The sequence below is a fragment of the Corvus brachyrhynchos genome, unplaced genomic scaffold (genome assembly GCF_000691975.1).
Source record: "Corvus brachyrhynchos isolate BGI_N302 unplaced genomic scaffold, ASM69197v1 scaffold89, whole genome shotgun sequence".
NCBI classification, from domain to species: domain Eukaryota; kingdom Metazoa; phylum Chordata; class Aves; order Passeriformes; family Corvidae; genus Corvus; species Corvus brachyrhynchos.
Window position 1 is genome coordinate 4412208 of NW_008246063.1, and position 15637 is coordinate 4427844.

At 42.9% G+C, this 15637-nt stretch overlaps 1 protein-coding gene across 7 annotated transcripts in view; it reads left to right on the top strand.

The window, feature by feature from the left end:
- The window catches only part of FAM135B (family with sequence similarity 135 member B), a 271906-nt gene that overhangs the window by 61343 nt on the left and 194926 nt on the right, over positions 1 to 15637 (top strand). For 4 of the 7 annotated variants that reach the window (XM_008643075.2, XM_017746691.1, XM_017746690.1 and 1 more), the window contains exon 1: positions 926 to 1099. The exons of the other annotated variants lie outside the window; for them this stretch is intronic. The gene's annotated coding sequence lies outside the window, so the exon portion shown is untranslated. Of the gene's footprint in view, positions 1 to 925; positions 1100 to 15637 lie in introns of those variants that run through there. 7 annotated transcript variants of the gene reach the window in all.

A 15637-nucleotide genomic window follows, 5' to 3' on the forward strand; every position in this document is an offset into this window, starting at 1 on the left:
TTGTGACCTTGTTGTGACTTGTGATGTTCCAGTGCAAAATGAGAGCATCACGACATGCCTCTTTGATAGATAAACGGCAGGTGAATGCCTTGATTTCACACACCTCTCTCAGTTAATACTCCTTTATTTTGATCATGTGGCACCCTATTCACCTGAGGTCTTTTTTCTTACTTATTATTTTCAGATCATTAGACAAAGGCAAAGTTCAGCTTGTTTGCTTCATGCATGAAAGAATTAGTGTCCTGTGCTGTGCAAGTGGGTTCTTTTCTGGAAGGATTTTTTCTCACTGTTTGGTGGTTAGAGGCAGTTCTCTCTCACACGAGGAATTCACTTCTAGGGAGATTTTTCTATGCAGAAAAACCTTTACACAATAAAACAGTAAAATACCACTTGTAAGTCCCAATTTAAAGGCAGAGAGTTGGCCTTTAGTTTTAAAAAGAAAAAGTTTAAAATTGCATCACAGTGGCAACTTTCAAAGTCATTCCCTTCCTCAGCTTTGCTGTTCTGTTCAGTGCTTTATAAAAATGCAAGAACCCCCTAAAAAACGAAATTTCTCCCTCCTGGAAGCTGGTGTTTGACCTTTTCCGGGCTGCAAGCTCTTTGCCCACAAGTGCAGAATGCAAACATTTCAGATGCATCACTCCATCTGTTTTCCCAGAGTCCCAAAACCGTGCCAAGGAGTGACCTCCATCCTCCCGGCTGCCACTTTCCCTATGGAGAGGGGCTCTGGGGTGACACCCCTGTGCATGTACATCGAGGGCTGCTTGGCAGCCATGGGTTCGAGCAGATCTGGGTGCTGGGGCAGCTGTTGCTCTGAGCGGTGCTGCCGCCAAGTTGGGTAACCATGGCAACAGCATCACCGCCAGCATCCTCCTCCTCCTCACTCGGCTCTCCTCCTCCTCGGCATCATCAGGAGCAGCAGCAGCAGCAGCAGCAGCCCTGGCAGGAGCCAGAGCCCGGCAGCCGAGGCTGCAGCCAGCTGCTGCCAACCCCTACCCGCACTGGCACCCGGTCACAGCCCCGGCCCCACTGCTCCCGGGGGAAATAGGGCAGAGGGAGCTGAGGGAGCTGCACTGCAGAGGGATCCCAGACAACCCAGGTAAGAGCTGTGGGGCTGCTCACAAACTCCCCGGGATCGATGTGCTGTGTGCCTGGCGTGTGTTTGCGTGTGAGTGTTGGCTGCGAGTTTTCCGGCTCGCTCCTTCCAACAGCAGTGTGATGACAATTCCAGGCAAGCATGTTTTCCGGCTCGTGTTCCCCATCTCTGCCATACTGTCCCTCTCTCTCTCCTCCACTCAGATATGTAAGGAATAATAAATAATATTCTAAAAGGTTGTTAGAAAATGGGATGGTGGGGGGGCCCAATGTGATCTGAGTGGGGAACGGCTGTGCTTCTAAAATAAAAGTGGGCAGCAGCAGTGGAGCAAAGGTTGACATGGTAATTAATAACCCTTAAAGAAAAAAATTATGCGACAACGCACTTCTGTCTCTACCCACTCTACAAATAAATCTTTCTCATCATATTCAGCAGAGAGCTGTAAAGCAGAGAGGTATATGAATAGTCGAGACTAGAAACCTCACTATAGTCCACAACTGTCAGATTTACCTTAAGTGCTTTAAAATCAGACTAAATTATTACAATATCAATGCAGTCATACCTGAGAATATATGTATGTATTGAATTGCAAAAATACTTCTCCTAAACCTTTACAACTCCTAAGAGGCAAAAAAAAAAAAAAAAAAAAAAATTATCCTAAAGATGTGGGTCTGATGGCCACACACTCAAAGGTGCTTGCTTCATTTGTTGTGAGGAAGCAGGTACTGGGTACATTCCAAAAGGTAGGAAGAATAGTTCTGATCCAAAAGCACCTGAGGACAGTCCTTGGCATTTTATAAACAGAAGAGATACAAAGCTGTGGAGTGTCCTTGTGGAGGCAAATAGATGTGGATGAGTGCGTATGTCTGAGGAGCACAAAGGGGGGGACAATAAGAAGTTTAAGCCAAGTGTTTAAGCTGTGAGTGTTTGCTATGTAATGACTGCAGAGAGCTCTTTCCACTTCCACAGAACTATTTTTATTTGTTTATTTGTTTGTTATTGTCAGCAGTAAGGAGAAAGAGATCTGACGCTGCTGCTGTCTCTGTCTCCTTCTCTAAAACCCTGTTCTTCCTCTCTGGTGTCCCTTGTCCTCCCCAAATCATCCTTGTCTGTGTAGCTGGAAATGCTTCCTAATTATAACATGGGGATGGTCTGGGTATGACCCAATGCAAGTACTGATATATTTGTGTGTATATATATATATATACATATATTTATTTATATATATATATGTATATCCTTGTACATGTAGTAAAGGTTAAGAAGCACCTGTCTCTCATGTTCAACCTGATTTGAAAATCAGCATGGTTTTTGGTCCCAATCCTGCATTTTTCTATGTCTGTACATCCTCCTAAAATCAGCAGGAGATGGAATATAATTTAAGTTTATAGGTACAGAACAGACAGCAGAATTGCACCCACCTTTTCTCTATGTTTATAAACATTCTCCTCCTGCAAGCTATAGAACAAGGAATTCGGGTAGGCAGGACCTCATGTCCAGTTCTTATGCAGAAGTGCTGTAAAAATTACCTGGGAATTATGCTCCATCCCAAGGGAAATTGATAAGGTAAGGGATACAAAAGGAAGATACAGGCAGCTATTTGGCATCAGTGCTTCAATTTGAAAAATAATTTCTTGAGGAACTTGACCTCATCACAACAGGTCTTCTCTACAAGGGGCTCTTTGATCCATGGTAATAACAGTGCTCACAGACACCAAGTTTAACTGAAGAAGATGATTTTGGATACTTACATTAATTAAACTAAAGCACTGTAGGGCTACAGTCCTTAAGAGACTGGGCACATTGCATGGTGTATTTCTGCATGAGATTTGGTGTTTGCTTCAAATCCAGAGAATATTTAAATCTTGAGACTTCTTTGTAATAACAGAGAGGGAATAAAAGTGCCTGTCAAAATGCCTGTAAAAAGAGCACAAACCTGATCCTGTGTCTGACACTGAGACACCAGTAACAAAGCCACAATCCTGTTTACATGTGTTGCAGAGATGTAAAGTGCATAATCCAGGGGCAGCTCAGTGAGGCGCAGAGCAGTGACCCCTCTCATCAGCACAAGCAGATGATTGAAGGTGAAAGGGCTCTGGGTATTACACATTAACACCCTGCAAGTATTCCTACACAGTCCCACTTTGCTGCTAGCGGTGGGCAGGTGATTACGGAGAAGCCAGAATTCATACATGGACTTTTGATTGCTACAGGGCTGAAAACTTCTGTTAGAAAGGACTCAGGGTACAGCAGGGAAGCTCGATGTTTTCCTGAGCACTGCTTGGCCACAGAAACCTTCTGTGGAGGGCTGTTCATGGTAAGTCAGGGCTGATATCAGTGGAAACAGCAAGGATCTTCCCCACCTCAGATATCCAGTATTTAATGCTCAGTGTCCCCCACTCTGGCAGCTTTTTCCATTGCTTAACCTGGAAAGCTTAGGAGAGATTTTTTCATTTTGCCTTATGGCTCTTTCTATTGTATTTTATTAGTTTAGTAATGGAAGGGAACACAGTCTTTCTTTTGTTTTGTGCGTGGCTGTTAAGAGCTGCTCTCTCAATGCTCACATTGCTCACAGCATCATTCTAAGGGGAAAAATTTATATCTCATGATATAACTAAGCATCTTTTAAAATTTCGCTCCTTATTTTCATTAGTCACCCACTGTGGCTCTCAGAGCTCAGAACAAAAGAAGACTTATACAATAGTTGCTGTTCTAAAGTCAGCTTTTCCCAACAGGTTGAGGCAGGAATTTTGGAAATGCTGCAGCCAGGGTTTTGTGGTTTTGGTGTTGTACTGGTCTTTTTGTTTTGTTTTTTTGGTTCTTTTTTTTCTTTTTTTTTTAAATAAGGAAAATGCTTTTTTCCAGATCCTGATCTGTAGTAACCTGAAGCAAGAGATGATTTGAAGAAGAATGTTGTACCTTGCCTTTAGTTTAACAATGCTATTCACTTTATTTTGAGCCTATGTGTACACTGCTGTTTATTATTCTATTCAATAATCAGTGTTATTTTCTCTCCTGCAATATTATGCTTTTTCCTTTTACACTCTGTTGTGATTGGCTAGATTCACTGTTTAATGAGGCAGACACTTAACCATGGAAAAGTTTTCCCAGTGAGGAGGGGGACAATGAGATCTTTACATTAGAAACTGGACACTTCTCTGTCTGTTTGGTTCCCTTAAAATTATGTACCCAATCCACAGTTGATACAGAAATAACCATTTTTTTGCCAATTTTCATCTTCTTTCAGAGTCAGACTGGTCTTGGCAGTCTAAATGATACCCACGATGATGCAATGGGAACCTTTGTGTCCACTGAGCAGATAACCCATCAGCACTTGGGAAGGTTATAATTCCATCCTGGTCTATGGGCTCAGGTGGTGTAAGCTTTGGGTCTCTTTACTCTGTAACCCCTGGGGTCCATCAGCTTCCTTGCTCATGGTTTGAAACCTTCTTCCCCCACTGGTGAGACAGTCTGAGAGTGCTTCCCCCCAACACAGCTCTGATAGAAGTGTGTCCACCAGCACAAACAGCGCAGGAGTCTCACTTTGTGTGTATTTCTTGTGGTGTCCCCTGTACCCAGTTCCCTCCCTTGCACGCTGGCAGTGCCTGACATGCTGCAAGAACCTCAGGCCTGTGACGAAGCATGACCTCTGCTAACACTGCTCAAGGAGGGGATGGGCTGAAACCACCTGAGCAGTTGTGGCTGCTGGGCTGATCTGAGTCCTCCTTCAGAAGGTCAGCACCGTGACATGCCTGATCTCAACTTGTTGGGAGAGTGAGTCAGAAGCTGGCTTCCTCCAAATGTTCCAAATCCAAGAGGATATGATTTTATTCTCTCTCTAATCCTATTATTAGTGCCTGCAATGTTAAGGACTCTGTTATTCAGCAGTTTTATTTCTTCCCTGCTCCACTGCTGCAGATGGAGCATCCAAACAAAGTGTAAAAGGAAGACTTTCTTTTGTACATTCAGATGCTGCTGACATCCATGTGCTGTCCCATACTGAAAGAGAATAGCTTTGAGGGGGGTGGGTGCTCTCTCTGGTCCTCCTACAAATCTGCCAGAAATCTCATGGCATTTCTGCTTCTCTCTTGGGTCCAGACATGCCGTGGTGCGGATTTTTTGTTTCTGTAGTCCCCACACCTCTGACCTGTGTATGTTTCAGTACTAAGATCATTTTCAGTGGTCACAGAGGGACCTACAAAGTTTACTTACTGCACACGAGGCACTCTAGGTAAATGCAATATCCTGATATGCTCTTCCTACCTGTTGTGTTTTCTCATCCTTCAGATCATGGGAATAACACAATCTAAGCAGTAGTTTGACCTTTTCCTGCTAGATATGTCTACCAAATTCTTGATTTTACAGCAGTGTATCTAGTGTATATATATATATTTTTACATGTATATCTAGTAGTTACATTCATCATAATTTCTTTTTCTTTGTTCTTAGCTATGTGATGTTGTCACGGATAGGTAAGACCTTGTGCACCCTGTTGGAATTTAGAGGTGAAACTGCAGATATTAAACAACAGACTTGTACTGAAAATGCATAGCAATGGTGTGACAGTAAATTGATGTTTGTCTTATTTGCATGGAAACTTCAAATTCTGGCCACAGTGTGGCTTTTGAGGATTCACAGAATGCAGCACAATAGCAAGTGGGAGTTTCTTATTGTAACTTGGCTTGGTAGCGACCACCTATGCTATTAACACCCTGATGCCACCATCTAGCAGCCTGGGGACGACCAGGCTCTTTCTTGGTCCAGCTAGTTGGGCAAAAATATCTCCCCTATTGTATTCCTATGCAGATCTGCATGACTGGGAAGGAATTCGGCTCTGCACCAACTTCTAATGTGTAATTTTGTTTTCTCTCATTGCTAACATTGCATTTGTTTCTGAGGCTGGCAAGCACAGTCCCATAACCTTTTTATGGCCCTAAAGAATGTGAGTATTACTTGGAGGATGTGCCTTGAGTGAAATGTTGCTGGTATACCTGTCAATTTGTCAACCCATACTGCCAAAACCATTGTGGCAGTAGGAAAAGCAATCCTATTGTATGAGAATGATTTCTTAAAGAACAGAGCAAAAGGACCAGCATTTCCATCCACTGAATCCTAGACAAGAGAGGTGTTTCAGTAAGAAAACCTCCATCTCTGTTAAATTATCTCCTCCTTTCCACTCATAGCCTCTTGTTCTGCTCAGTGGCTTTGACTTGACCTCATTGCGAGGAGATGATGCCTATAGATGATGTAACCTCATATTCTTGCTAAATAGGCCCTTGGCTTGTAAGTGTCAGCTTTGAGGTGTCTGCATGAAACCACTGATTGTATTTGCATGAAAAAGTCTCCCATTTGTTTCAGAGGTGATGGGGCAGCATGGGGCAACACCCACTTTTGGAAGATCCCTTTATATGCCACTTTTCTGGATTTGCATGCTCAAAAAAAAATTGGGTTCTTACTGGTATTTTGGTTTCTGCAGAGAACTCTGGGCTAGAGGTTTTGAGCTGGCAGTCTGCCAGTACCTGTAGCAACTGCTCCCCCTCTGTGTGATTGAGCACCTGAGTGCTGCAGGTACTGGCTCACATCTGCACAGCTCTTCTGCGCTATTAGGGCCCAACTATCCCACGTCATAGGACATGAGGATCTCTGTGGGACAAGGCAGATGGATTTCATTAGAGCTGAGCAGTGTCTGCTGCTGCAAGTGACTCTTCTTACAGGAGTTTACAGAGTACATTGCCCTGCATAAACCTGTTCTACACCCTGCAGTAGCCCAGCACTATTTTCTTTTCCTGACCGTCTTGTTTTAAAGTCTAAGCTGAAAACTTCTCTTCTCTGTTTGTGCCTCGCTGTTCTCTGTTTCCCTCTCCCTTTGCAGCTGTGTTTAGGCTGAGCTGTATGAGGGTACAGTTTGCCAGGGTAGATGTTAGAGGAAATAAAGTCTCATTGTGTGATGTTCTAGAGTGCTTTGCTCTGCAGCCACCCAGCCCTTGCACCACTGGAGGCTGGGGGATGTTTGCCACTGACCTCAGGAACAGCAGGAGTCATCCCTGTGCACAAAAGTCTTTTCAGAAGAAAAGATAATGCACAAGGCTGTGAAGGGATTGTTGTTTGAGAAAGGCGTGGAAGCCTGAACCCTCTCGGTTGAAAAGCTTTTGTTGGCAGCCATGGATGGATCAAAGTCAAGCTGCTGTTTTAGCCTGGGATGTCACAACCACCTGAACATTATTTGTCTTTGCTTGGGGAACCAAGCAGCAAAGTCAGGGGCATTGAGAGGCAGAAGAGGGACAAGGCAGAAAGACATTATGTCAGCAAGGCTACTCTTTTTTGAAAGAAGTCCATATGGATGAATGGTTGATGTGGAGATGAATAATAATTCCAGAAGGTTACGTGAAAAGCCCTTAGATGTGTTCTTTCTTTTATGATGGGGAAGGGAGGAATAGATTTTGGATTGCATCAATTCATTTGGATTGCTTCAATTCTTTTGGATTGCATCAATTCTTTTGTCTGAAGAGGGAAGAAAGATTGTTGAAAAAAAAAAAACAATGAAAAAACTAGTGAGGAATGATCAGCAGACTCTTGCTAATTTTTAGTAGCACTGTAAATTAGGCCTTGTTTTCTTTAGGTGCCTTGCGTTGGTAGCGGGTGACATTAGTGCTTTATTAAACTTGCCGTGCTGAGGAGCTCATCATCTGGTGCAGCTAATAATAATATCCTGATCGAGAAACAGAAGGTGGGATAGCTCAGCATCAGACATCGGAGTGCAGAAATAGTCGCTGCTAGTTGAACTAAAAATACCCACCAGCATAACCCTCTTGCCTACAGCAGCACATGCTGAACACACTTTGGGCTCTGGCAGTGGGGGGAATGGCGTCCCTTTGTTTTTGGCAACTGCTGGATCAGCAGTGCTCTGTGGTGATTCATATGTGCGACTGCCTAACGCTACCTTAGGTGTGCAAGGCCCCTCAGAGCAAGTTAATTAATATCCTTGGATATTAATCATTATCCAGAGTCATAAACAGACTTTATAGGGTGAAACAGGCTGCATCAGATGACTGTTAATCCAGTTTGTCCCAGGGTGGGACTTTGTGGTCATGGAATCACCCAATGACATGGCAGTGACCGGCAGCAGCGACCAAGATGTAACCATGGCTACTCTGTTCCTCTGCTCCCTGCTCCTGCTTGGGGACAAACAGCAGATGTCAGGATCGCTGCTGAATTATGAGCCTTGGAGTTACTGCTGCACAATGTGGTCAAAGAGATTTATCTAATTTTTTCCTACAGCCTCCCAGGGTTTACCCAGCCTCTCCACTTGGGCTCTACAAGGGTGAAATTCAGTTTAGCATGTACCTGTTTTTCTGCTATGAGCTACAAAATCTCCATGACAATAAGCTAAAAGTGGCCCAGATGTAGTGGGGATAGGGTACCCTGAAATAGGTTAGTTAGATGAAATTAGGACACCTTGAATGCTAGAATCAGCAGTGAAACATGGATATCTGCTGCACTGTCAGATGGTAGATCAAAGGTGAGGAACGCCTTGTACATGAATCATAGAATCATAGAACAATTTAAGTTGGAAAAGACCTTTAAGATCATCAAGTCCAACCTCTAACCCAGCACTGCCGAGACGAGGAAAAGTGTTCGGTGTAAAGAGAGAGTTAATTGACTGTGTTGGGCACAAGTGATGAGACATTGTCTGCAAATAAAGGATACAAACATGAAGTGCTGAGAGAGCGAAGATGAGAAGCAAGGCCTGAATGCTCTAATTTGAAATACTGCATTATGTGTAATAAAAGCCAGCTGTGGTGTGACTCCTTCACTTGTTTGAATACAGAGAAACCTGTGGCTGGGATAGGAGAGGGTGAGGGTATGGCTGTAGCTACTTTGGTCATCACACTTGCAGGCAGGAGGAATACAGGGGCTGCAGCATCACTCCTGCCTTGCTTCCCCTCTCAAAGTAAGGTGCCTGCTTCCTGTACAAACACAGGTGCTTCCCTCAGAGCAGAATGAGCAGAACGTGTCAGGATATTGTATGAAGAAATGTCATTCAACAGAACTGGTTCTGTAAGATCCAACACAGAGGGAAGCCCTTCCTCAGTGCACCTGAGGTGTCTGTTTGTTTGGGGTTTTTTTGTGGAGTTTTTGTTTGTTTGTTTTGTTTTGTTGGGGTTTTTTTGGTTTTTTTTTGTTTGCTTGTTTGTTTGTTTTGGGATATTGGGGGGTTGTTTTGATTTTTTGTTTTGTTTTGTTTTTTGGGGTTTTTTTGGCTATATTACAACCAGAAGATCCAAGGACATCAATCTCCTTTGTGTCTCCTCTGGGACTCTGGAGATTGAGGGCTCATCTGGAGACAGAGCAGGTAAAGCACAGAGGTTATTTCTCTTGGGATAGGTGTTTCTTGTACACACTTCTCTGGGTTGAGGTTACCTTAGTAAAGGGAGCACCAGGACTGATGAGCTTCCCTGCCTGTCTTTCTTAGCCAGTCTTAGCTTCTTTCTGGGACTGCTATTGTACTTACTCTCTGGTGAAGGGAATAGCAAAAAGCTATTTTTTTTAACAGAAGTTTCTTTCATTGGATAATTCTGGTTGGAAGGAACATCTATTCCAATCACCTGCTAAAATGAGGGTCACCCGTGGGATCAGACCAGTCTTCTCAGGGTTTTATCTAGTCCAGCTTTTTACCCATCTATAACAGAAAGTGAGTGGCCTCTAAAATTTTCTGAATTGTCAGGACCAGGGTCATCAGGAGCTTTCAGAGAGAGTTTTGAGAGAGAGATGGGAGGTCTGGCAGCACGTGCAAAGAGCATTTCCATGAGGACTTCTGACCATGGAGATATCCAGGGGAAACTGCCAGAGACTCTGAGAGGAGAGTGGTGTGCAGAGCATGACAGAGGTGAAAATGAACTTATCAAAAGCCTTCTTGGGCTGTCAAGGGCGGGTTTATTCCTCAGCATAAGTGGCTTCCTCTGGGGACCTGTGGAATACAAATTGCTGTGGGGAAAGTACTGACGTTCACAGGGAAGAGGGTCTGGCTTGCCCTGTGTCTGTACATGGTAGATTCCTGTTCTGGGAGATAATGCCTCAGGTCAGTGATTTAATTATGTCTGGTTTGGAGACCTTTTACCATACCTGAGATAACTCAAGGCTTACAGGTTGGAGTTTGGAAGAATCACCTTGTTCAGCAGCAATAATCACCAATTACTAAGAAAAGATCATCTTACTTAGTCATTTCCCACTGCTCCCATCTTCCCACCAAATGCTCTGTTTATAAAAGCTTGCTTTCAGAACCAGTGCCACTGATAACCAGAAGCCTCACATCACAGGAACATTTTAAAAAGAGTTTGAGGGCCAATTATATAAATGTTTCCTCTTTTGTAAAACAGCTTGGGACTTGTAAACATATTAAGTCCACACATATCTAAATAATTCATCATGATGAATAATTTAGTTGTGTAAGCTGTATTTTAAGTAAGGAAATATTTTTTTCCTAATAGGAGGGAAATAAAGATATTTTAGATAATTTTGAAATATGTAGATGCCATTTCACTCTTTTGCATTATTTTTTTTGTTCCAATTGATTTTTGTTATGAGTGTGTTCTTCAGGAGTGGCTGATAACAGGTCTGTAGTGTGTGAAGGTGACTTCCTCAGCACCAAAAACCCCAAAACCTTTCAACAGAATAAGGCTTATCAGAAATCAAGGAGTCCACTTCCTGTTGTAGACGTGCAAAGGGCACATTTTAGAACTTAGGATTTTAGAATCATTGTTTGTTTCCCAGATGAAATTGAGGATGGCAACTTCAATCCATGTAAAGTAAAGGTGAATGCTGTTACTATGGAGTCCTTTGTATGGTGTTTTTGGATTTGAGCCTTATTTGTGAGATTATTTTGAACTTTGTTCCTTTTATATATATACTTGAATGATTCTGTTGCATTTTATTTTCTCTCCCCTTCCTTTTCTCTCCCCTTCCTTTTCTCTCCCCTTCCTTTTCTCTCCCCTTCCTTTTCCTCTCTCAACAACAGAAGATTTTGAAGACAGCATGAATGAAACAAAATGTTGGCATGGTCTAGCTGAATTTCCTGACAAGATAAACATTAAGTTAAATGTGAGACATATGCCTTAGTGTGTGACTGTAATTTTATAGGTTCTTTTATATGTTATGGTTGGCAACAGAATCCCTGTAGCCTATTCTGGCTAGAAAGAACAGTATTTCTTAGTCTTAAGAGAGATACATGATCTAAAATCTGTATATACCACCAGCTATACTGTGTGAGTGCTGAAGAGTATCTTGGTTATAAATACTGTCCATTCCAATACATCTCATAATCAAGGATGGTTATTCAACCATGGTGCATTTGTGATGGGGATAATGTTCTTATCAGAAGTCCTCTTTTCTGCCTTCATCTCACCTTTGGAGTTAAACTGTCTGGAGGTGATGCACCTCCATTTGCTCTCACTGTGGAATGCAGTCTTGTGTTTGGTGAGAATATTTCCTCTGATGGCTGTACAGGTACAAAGTTGGAGGGATGTTGGCTCTAGCTCATCCTGTGAGACTTTAATTTGTGGAGCCAGACCATCAGAGGATAAATCCCATGCTCCTCCCCATCCCCCTTAATTTTGGGGACCACTCACATAATCTTGGAGTAGTTTGAACTGCAATGAAAATTGCTCATCCCCCTCACCTTTTTACACAAGGATCCCCATGCCCATGTGCAGGCCTAGGAGTGCATTTTGTCTGAGATCCTGATCATGAATGGAATTTATTTTCCTTTACTTTAGTAGAGTTAGATTCATGCAAAGTAGCCACCAGCTTTCTTTTTGTGGACAGGGCAGAGAAATAGATATTTCTAAGGTACTACCAAGATAACTCTTTTAAACTGCATGCTATAGGACAGAAAAATCATGCTCAAGCTTTGTCTTCACTGTCTGAACAGAAGCCTGGACAAATAGTTGAGGAACAGCCATTTACACTGTAGATGTCTGTCCTTTTACTGAGTGTAAACTTATTTATTGTCAAAATATGGAACAGTGGAGAGACATCCCGAGCCTTATCCCTCTTTTCCAGACACCCTTCCTACTTGTCTTTATGTCATAGTGATCTTTTTTTGCAGAAGGGATCATACACAGTCCTTCTGCTTTTGCCATTCAGGTTTCCAGTCTGTTCTGGCATTTTGCATGGCAAGACCACCTTTCCTGTGATCTGGCATCACGTTCCTCTGTGTGATGTCCCACTCTGGACTCCTGGCTCGTTGCTGGACTAGCACAGGGAAAAAATGGTGAAGCAATATTTTAGCATTGCTTCACATTATGAATACTAAGGGACTTTGGTTGTAAGAGACAATCATGGAATAAATAGCATATTTGGCAAAAATATAGCCTGTTCAGAAACAGCATTTGACCTTGAAAGATGCAAAGATCCATGAGCCAGCTTGGATAACAGAAGCACTATAACTTCCTTAGCCTGGTGCCCAGCTGAAGCAGGACATCACTGGGACGCACAGCTGTTGGGAAGGGTGCTTCAGCCCAAGCAGAGCAGCATCTGTTCCTTGCCCCTGCGAGAACTGGTTCAGAGACAGCTCATGCACACCTCTGCAGTGGTTCAGAGATGCAGTACCCTTTGTTTGGAAGAGTAATTTAGTGCTTTGTGTGGGTGCATTTATGGGAACACACAGATCCTCTTAAAGAAACAGACACGCTTCTCGTATTTGCAGAGGTAACGGCTGCACACTAAGAGAAAAAAAAACTAAAACAAAACACATTTAGTGGAGGAAATTTCCATTATTCACGAGCAGTTCTTATTTGTACCTTAATAGCTTTTTCTGTGTGGGGAAAAAGGAGTTGGAAGCTGATTTCCAAAAGGACACAGTATGTCTAGTACTTAGTAAATCAAAAACCTTGTGAAAAGAATTGCACCTGAAGGTCTAATTCCTACAACTGCTATTAGAGTGGCAGTAAGTGAGGCTGAGGATGTAAGGATATAGAGCTATTGGAAAGTGTCCAAAGGAAGGCCATGAAGATAGTGAAGGGCCTGGAGGGGAAGCCACACAAGGAGTGGCTGAGATCACTTGGCTTGTTCAGGCTGAGGAAGAGGAGGCTGAGGGGAGACCTCATTGCAGTCCACACCTTCCTCATGAGGGGAAGACGAGGGGCAAGCACTGATCTCTTCTCTCTGGTGACCAGCAATAAGGCCCAAGAGAACAGCATGAAGCTGTCAGGGGAGGTTTAGTTTGGATTTTAGGAAAAGAGTTTTCACGAAGAGTGTGGCTGAGCACTGTAACAGGCTCCCCTGGGAAGTGGTCACAGCACCAAGCCTGAGAGAGTTGAAAAAGTGTTTGGACAGCACTCTCAGGCACGTGGTGGGATTCAGGATGCCCTGTACAGGGCCAGGAGTTGGACTCAATTATCTTGTTTTGTTTATGAATCTTTGTCAAGTCTCAGCACATCTACTGTAATCTTCAAATCAGTGTTGAATACATCCTTTTTTTTTCAGATAATTGATTTAATGATCAACAAAGTAATAAAGATGGTAGGAAATGCAGAATTATTATGCTTAGGTGAGACTTGTGGCACCTTAACAAAGGTCTCTTTCAACTCAGGACATTCTATGATTCTGTGCTTCTATGAGGCTTAGCCACCACTGTCTCTATGAGGACTCTCCCAGAATTTGTTACTCTAGAGCCTGAACTTCCAATGTGTTTGGAGATTTATCCTGCCACATGCACTGCAAGTCTTTCTGACTCTTGCTGAAGTCAAGGAGAGGAGCAGTAGAATGCCAGGTGAATACCTAAAGCCTGAAGTGTGTAGAATTGAGAAAAAAAATTAAAGAATCCAGGGAGTAAACTAAGCCCCTGGCCCACGGCTGTCTTCCTCCACTCGACACACAGGCCTGTCACCCTGGATGATGTCTGTAGGACATGGTCGCTGTGCCTCTGTCTCCAGATCCTGAGTGCCACACACCAGAATGTCTCATGGCAGCCACTCTCCACCTGGGAATGTGCTGTGCCAGCCCAGCCTGTGGTGCCTTCACTGACTGTGGCTGGTGGTGCAGAGGGGTGCTGAGATGCTTTGCTGCTGCAGATGCTGACATGAGTGGCTGTAGCTGTCAGTGAAATTTGTGACCTTTCTCCAGCCTGTGATTAGACAGTCCTGCTGCATGACTGTGCTGGTCCTGCTGATCATCCAGTTGTTCCTCTCTGTAGAGGATGATGTGTTCTGGAAACTTCTTCCAGAAATTTCCTGTGTCCTCTTAGACATTGCTGACAATAAGTTAAGAAGACAACTCCAATGGTTGTTTCCTTCTCTCTCCACCACTGTGCAATGCACTGCCCAATGACTGGTGTTCACTTGGTTTCTGTGGTTGTTCTGGTAGGATCAACCACAGAATCCTAGAACAGTTTGAGTTGGAAGGGACTGTAAAGATCATCTCTTTCCAAACCCCAACACCTTCCACTAGACCAGGTTGCTCGGGATCTGCAGGTCAAGAGGGTGGGTTATCACCAGGAACCTGAACTATTCATTTAAGTACTGGAACTGCTGAGGCAGAAGACAAACTCCCCCCTTTTAATTTTAAGGGCAATATTTATCTTGTTTTGTTTATGAATCTTTGTCAAGTCTCAGCACATCTACTGTAATCTTCAAATCAGTGTTGAATACATCCTTTTTTTTTCAGATAATTGATTTAATGATCAACAAAGTAATAAAGATGGTAGGAAATGCAGAATTATTATGCTTAGGTGAGACTTGTGGCACCTTAACAAAGCTGTCTGAAAGAAGATTAAATTCTGTTGATGAATACAAAGTAATGTACAATGGAAAGAACTTAAATGATTCATAGCCCTTTCTGGCTTAAAAATAATTTCTGACTACTTGAGAGGAAAGAAAGCCTTCAGAAAACCTTTCTAAGTGTATGAGCACCTTAAGAAACAAAATCTGCTGTGAATAAATAGAATATTTGGTGTATGAGAACTGGGATTGTTGCCTTTCCCTGGTCTTAAAATTAAGAACCAAACATGGTTTAAGGGAAAAGGGGTTTTTACCTCAGTATTTATTTAAGGATCTTTAAGGTGCGCAACTTCATCCAGGTGGAATACACCGAAATGCACACCCAAATGCACCCTGAAATGCACCCCGAAATGCACACCGACGATCGATCGCGCATACAATTCATCAACCTTCCAAATTAGCATACCTATCAAAGATTTCCCCAATGAGAGGCTCGAATGAACCCCCCCATCCTGAGGAATCCGCCCCTGGATGGGCCTTAGTTTACAGGATATTCTAGGGAAGACCTTAATTTCTCAGGATAGCATAGGATTTTCTGGCCCCAACTGCAAGGTCTCCAGGATGTTTGGTCTCCTGGCTTAATGGAATATTGAGTCTAAACTAAGTTATCAGACTTAAGGAATTACAAGTATGCATGCTAAAAGCACTGAGGATACATAAAAGCTACATAAAAGGGTATATAAAAGGTATATATATAAAAAGGCAAAAAATCATTATGGCATAAGGATGAAGATTATTTGTGAATATAAAAATTAATCATGCTTTT